Genomic DNA, 7,136 nt, shown 5'->3' with positions numbered 1-7,136 from the left:
GAAACAGCCCACCACTAACATGCATCAAAAAAATCTAATTAATACTGAAATTTGGTCCAATAAGAAGTCTCTTCTGCAAAGCAAAAAAAATAAAGTGGAAACATTATTATCATTAAATATTATCATACATTTAAAATATCTGTTTTCTATGTAAATATATTGTAAAGTGTAATTGATTGCTGTGATCAAAGCTGAATTTTCAGCATCATTAGTCTTCAGTCTCACATGGTCTTCAGAAATCATTCTAATATGCTGATTTGCTGCTCAAGAAACATTTCTGATTATTATCAAGGAAAACAGTTTCATATTTATAAGTTTGGGTGTGTTTGCTCAGGTGAATGGCATTCCCCTCAGAGGAGAGACTCATAAAGAGGTTGTTGACATTCTAAAAGAACTTCCTGTTTCTGTGACCATGGTCTGCTGTAGACCCGCCCATCTAATGATTGACAGCCAAACTGACCAACCACAGCCAGAGGATGTGGCCATTGATTCCATAGTTCAGGTACATTCAATTGTTGACTAAATATCAAATCATGTTTAGATTTAATATGTGAGATTAAATATGTAAAGTTAATTGTAAAGTGTAAAGTCAGTCTCTTATTTATCTGAATTTATTCATACCAGTAAAATTAAAGCAGAATAAAACATAAAGAATTTTGTATAATTGCTCTAAGTGTAGGTTCTTTAATACGAGTATTTATAATATTAATTACTGTTATATATAGTTATCAATTGAACAATTGGAGTATTTATAGACATTTAATAATCAATGGTTGAAATACATCCTATAGAAATCTCTATAATATTAAGTTTTAAATAATACTAAAGAATTAAATAGTAAACATTTTTAATGAAATACTTTATTCATTAAATTATAAGAAATGTAACACATTATTTAATTAATTAATTATAAATTAAATAATAAAAAAAACATTAATTTAAATAATTAATGGTGAAAGAACACTTAATTTCCCCAAATGCTCAAATTTAGCCCATATTCTTCATCTAAGTAATGTCTTTACAGACTTAACAAGTAGTTTTTCCTGTAAATAGTATAAAATCACTATTTGAATTGTTGTCAATCAAATCAGATCAAATTTATTGAATCAACACTCACTTAGTAGTGAACCAAATTGACCCGCTGTCAAACTAAATCTATTTTATAATCATTTTATTGCAGTGATAAAGTTCTCGTTTTCCATGAACCATGAGTGGTTCTGATAGACTTTTCTTTGTTGGGATTATATATGTTTACAGTGCACCATTATAATCTCTCTCAGGGGACAGACCTTCATGCTCAAATGCATGACATGGGTTAGTTATCAATAAAAGCTGTATATTTGGCATCCACCCTGTTACATATGCTAAAGGAAGGTGATGTCTTATGCTTCTAAACCATTATTAGAGATTTTATTAGAATGAAAAGTTTTGTTCATCTCGCTTGTGTAGGTGCCGGGTGAGTTTGAGGATTTCTTGGTCTCTGGCGAATCAGAGGACAGCCTGAAAGATCATGTGACTGAAGAGCCCAACGGAACGCCGTTAGCGATGTGGGAAACGGAGATACAGGACATTGAAGTAGAGAAAGGAGAGAGCGGACTGGGCTTCAGCATTCTGGATTATCAGGTGGGAGAGTGGGAGGAGCTTTCTTAAATTTAGACCATCACATAAGAATGGGAGGAGCACTTTATTTATTCATTTATTTATTTTTCACACATCAAATACAAAGACGTAACTCATGGGTTTGAAATTGGATTATGAGTCTTTTTTATGATTAAAAGAACTGGTTTATGAAAATCATCTGTTTGTGTATCAGACTACACTAGTTGTGCTGTATGTTTGCTGTTGTGTGCAAAAATAGAGGATGACGCAATATTAACATGTTATCTGTTTATTTCCTGTATATTATATTGTGGCGGACATTCTCTTCTGAAAAAGAAGTGTGCTTAATTGTTTTGAGTGTTCTTCAAATATAAAAAAAATATTAAATGGGAGTTTTTAGGGCCTGAGCACCAGTGGTGCAAGGACCCTCTTTAAATGTCCCTGTTTATTATAATTTGACATGTAGTTGCAAATTAATGTGAGTTTGTTGACATGTAGTTGCAAATTAACTTGAGTTGGCCAACATGTAGTTGCAAACTAAGGAGTTAGATGAAATGTAGTTGCAAATTAATGTGAGTTAGTCAACATGTAGTTTCAAATTGATGCAAGTTAGTTGACTTGTTTGAAAATGAATGTGAGTTAGTTTAAATGAATTAATACATTAATACAAATTAATGAGAGTTCCCTATCAGTCAGACATGATCGACGTTAAGTCAGTGACTGAAGTATCGGGTATCTTGCCAGAGAGCCCAATCACCTTTGAGTGTTAACAAAAAAAAAAAAAAAGCCAATAAGTGTTGGCGTGCTAACTTTGTGTGGCGCACCTCACCCTGGTGTGCGGGTATATAAGGAGTGCATGTGCAGTCCCAAACTCAGCTTTTTGCCTCGGAGTCGAGCTTTTCTGCTTGAGTGATCACTGAGCAAGAGTGTCTAATTTTTTTTAGGTTTTTAGGGGGAATAAAATGAAAGAACAGCATTGTTTTTACATTTGTTAGCCTACAGTTATTTATTTGTTACATTTATATTATTAACATCAAGCTTTTGAATGGTATAGTATTGTATATTGTTATTGAAACTTCATAATGTTTCACTTGATTATACATTTAGTCAGGAATTATAGTTTGGAAAAAGTCTTTGGAAAAAGTCTAACTAGTAAAATGTTTACACGTTATGTGAAAACTAGTACAAGTATATAAATAAATAAAAAGAGACTTACTCATGTTTATGATCTCTGCTGAATAAAGTGCTTCATTCTTTTTTTTCTGAGGAAATCCATTTCTCAAATCCTCAACCACATCACATCTTTTTGGGGTGAATTATGTCATATTCCTCTCATCGCGAAGCAAACAGTAAAATAAAAACTTGAAGAATAGTCTGGCTGCTTTTTCTTCTGTTATGGGCATATTCAAGTCGCGCGCTTCAGTTTGAATCTGAATAGCGCTTTCAGCGCGGGGGCGTGGTCACATTAGATATAATGAAGGGAGACATGAAAAACAGACATCGCGTGGTTTTCATATGGATTACTTTATCACAGAATATCTTTTCGGCGGCACTTGTTTAGTTTAAAAGTAGACATCTCAAGCTTTCTATAGATATCTCTCTCATGTATTTTCGTTGAGTATTCACGGAGTTACAGTTCATTTTAATGACGTGTTTGTAAATAAAGATCAGCGCAGACAAAGGCTGCAGACAGCACACCTTGTTTGTTATCTTTATTTTATAAGTGCACAAAGTTTTGTTGTTGTTATGTCTGTATCCAAAAAAAGTAGACCCTTTACAGATTCGATTGATGTATTGCTCTTATCTGTATGATTAAAACTGAAAGTGTAATTTAAGTTCTTTTCGGGGTTATCAGGAGAAAATGACTCAAAACGCGTATCCGCGTTAATCGACTTCAGAGGGTTAAGAGGTTCACTTGTCCAGTTCTGCTGGACAACCTTGCCATCTCGAAGCGAGAGCACACTCTACTGGAGGCATGGCATCCTCTTGAGCTCTAGCGCGTGGCACCTGGATAGCAGACATCTGCAGAGCTGCAGCTTAAGTGCTTCTCATTTCGGTTCCTCTCATGGTGAACCCTGTTGAAGTTCCTCCCACACCCTCGGCATTCAGGCATGGCTGAGACCAGATGCCAGGTCCAAAACTAATGTGTTTGCCCAAGGTCAGCCCCTGAGCTGGGCTAAGTGCCTGTGTGTAGTGATACTCCTTCGAGTGATGCCACATGTGTATTTTTCAACGGTAAAGGCTTTCATCATGTTGAGCCCATGTCTTTCCCTGGCCGAGAGCTGCCGTCCCTGCCATCTCTGCTCGGTAATGGTCTCACCCCAGGCTGAATGAGTCTACTGCAGGGACTTCCATATGTAGTAATGCCCTAAGGTCAGTCCATATGTGTAATCTCCACTTAATACCTCCTATACGCAGGATGTGGCTTCCGTAGTGTTCCCCTACTCGGGTACGCTTTCCCAGTGTTATCCAAGATCTCACTGTATGGAACAGCAGTGGTGGACACCTCTTCCTAAGCCCTGTCCTGTCTTTTGTCCCAACTGCCGTGGGGGGACTTGTCAGCTTTTGCAGGGCACTAGAGGGGGTCAGCAATAGTGGCGCTTTCATAGGGATCCCCAATTCGTCAGTCACTGATGTAACGTTGAACGTGACTGACTGATCAGTTATGCATATAACCCTCGTTCCCTGAAGGAGGGAACAGAGACATTATGTCCCATTGCCGCAGTTGCTGTACCACCGCTGTACCGCTGAGGCACACCATCTCAGCTCCTCAGCGAAAAACTGAATGTGGGACTGTACGCGCTCTGCTTACAGGCCCGCACTGCGAGGCGGGGAGCGCAATGCAAAGCTTGCATGCCAACACTTATTGGCATGTTTTGTTAACATTCGAAGGTGATTGGGCTCTCTTGCGAGATCCCCGATTCGTCAGTCACTGACATAACGTCCCATTCTCTCCTGATCGAGGGTTACATATGTAACCGAGACGTTAGTTGACATGTAGTTGCAAATTAATGGGAGTTAGTCAACATGTAATTGAAAATTAAAGCTGCAGTCCATAACTTTTTTTGGTTAAAAACGGTATGAAATAATTTTTTGACCAAGTACATAACATACAGTGTTCAGAACTGTAGCCATACTTTAGCCTGACTCACAATGGTAAGCTTATAATAATATTTTCTAATTTGAGTGGTACTGATAGGAATTTGTGGCGAGCATGCTGCCACGTCATTACGTCGCATCTGTAAACATAAAGATTGAGTCCTGGCTAGTAGGCTATTGCGTGTGAGGATGCTGCAGGTGCCATTTATAGCCTTTTCTCATAGCAGCTGGAATAATAAATTGAAGAAATTTAAATCTACATGAAAAGCTACAGTACATACACATAGTCATGCAATGCTGAGGTTTTTAACATGTACAATTTGAGAAAAAGTATAAAACAGAAGTAACAGTAACAATAATTTGGGGTTTGATGTGATATGAGCTACTTAGCCATTCTTTAGATTTAATCACCATTGTAGAACAATTAATTGTAACGTTTTTTTTCCGAATGTTTTTGGTCAGAACAAAAGTGGCAGGCTTGTTACTTAGTGTTCAGATGACAATATTTAGTGAAAATTCTTATTTGAGTCATGTATTCCTAAACGTAGGCTAGAATCTGTGTTTCCTAAGTACGGTATTCACACTGTTGCGTGAACTAACAGCAATACATACTCCTCAAAACATTAGATTCATCTGAAAGCTGGAGCCAAACTGGTGCACAACCCACACAAGGAAGATAATTCCACAAATAACTACAAATGCAGGTTTCAAACAGAAATGATGACAAAAAGGCAAAACTTACGGACTGCAGCTTTAATGTGAGTTAGTTGACATATTAGTTGCAAATTAATTGGATTTAGTTGACATGTATTTGCAAGTTAATGCGAGTTAGTCGCCATGTAGTTGCAAATTAAAGAGAGTTAGTTGACATATAGCTGAAAATTAATGAGAGTTAGTCGACATGTAGTTGCAAATTAATGAGTTAGTTGATAAGTAGTTGCAAAGGAATTGGATTTAACTGACATGTAGTTGCAAATTAATGAGAGTTAGTTGACATACTTGCAAATGCACAGGACTTGTTAACTTAGTTAACTTGAGGTTGTAAATAAACGGGAATTAGTTAACATGTAGTTGCAAAATAATGGTAGTTATTTGACATGTAGCTGACTTAGTTGCAAATAAAAGGGAGTTAGTTGATATAATGTTGAAAAGTTACTCATAGTTAGTAAAATTTCTAAAGAGGCCTACTGAAATAAAGTAAAACCAATAATGTTAATGTTATACTCACTTTTGCATGTGTGTATGTGTTCATAATGTGTACAGGACCCAATGGACCCGCTCAAGACAGTAATAGTGATTCGGTCGTTAGTTCCCAACGGCAGAGCAAGACGGATGCTTGTTGCCAGGAGACCGTCTCATGTATGTCAACAACATCAACCTGGAAAGCGCCAGTTTGGAGGAAGCAGTGCAGGCTCTGAAGGGAGCGGACATGGGCACCGTCCGCATCGGAGTGGCCAAACCCCTGCCCGTAAGGAATACTAGGCTCTAGTTTTTGTTTTGTTTTTCTAGATGATTTTGTGTTATTGAAACCCGTGGCTGCAGTAACGGGATTCCTTTCACAGGTTCTTTGAATATTTCATGATGCGGGTCTGTAGTCCTTTAAGGCCTCAGGAAATAAAATCTTTGGAGGAGCATGTCTGTATCTTTGTGAAGAGCTCTCAGGGGCTGTAGTTTATCTTAACATCTTCAACTTTTCAAGGCTGTTATCTCGACTGCATTATTCTGGGATTGCGTGCACATTTTGGCATCTTTGCTTCTTTTTCTCCTCCGAGGCTTGAGGTTTGGAGCGTGTGTGGTGGGTTGTCAAGTGCTGTGCAGGTCATCTTATCAGGCCTTTTTTCTGAAGATTTAATCTCACGAGAGGCACTTAGACTGCCTGAGCGTGCCGAATGCTTTTGTTCTGGTCTCTCAAGTGCGATGGGGTAACATCACCTCTTAATATGGTTCAAATGACTCCCTTCCAAGAAGCGGAGAAAGAAAAACGGAGAAAGCATTTCTTCCTATTTACCTTTAGATGTCAAATCTTCAACATGATAATCTATTTTAATGATGTCAAAATCAACAAACAAACGACTGAGCTCGCTAACCAACCTTGCACTACTAACAGTGATTTATAACCAAATCAAATCACATTCAGTCTTTTATTGTGATCTTGGGCTGGGTGTTATGATGAAATGAGATTCTGCTGTACAGTAAATTTATATCTGTACAGCATCAGTACGCAGGACCACTTTACATTATTGCACAAAAGCATCAATAAAACAAAAAATACAGAGTAGACTTGTCTCAAACAATTCACAATGTTTCTGTTTCTGTTTATACAGTTCATTTCAGCAAACCGAATAATGAGTCATTTCAACCAATTAAAATCAACATATATATTACTATAAATTTAAAAGAGAAAAAAATGCAGTTATATGCTGGCATTTTTTTATACA

This window comes from Carassius carassius, chromosome 3 (genome assembly GCF_963082965.1).
Source record: "Carassius carassius chromosome 3, fCarCar2.1, whole genome shotgun sequence".
Classification (NCBI taxonomy): domain Eukaryota; kingdom Metazoa; phylum Chordata; class Actinopteri; order Cypriniformes; family Cyprinidae; genus Carassius; species Carassius carassius.
The sequence above is the reverse complement of the archived record's forward strand: the minus strand, read 5'-3'. Positions refer to the sequence as shown.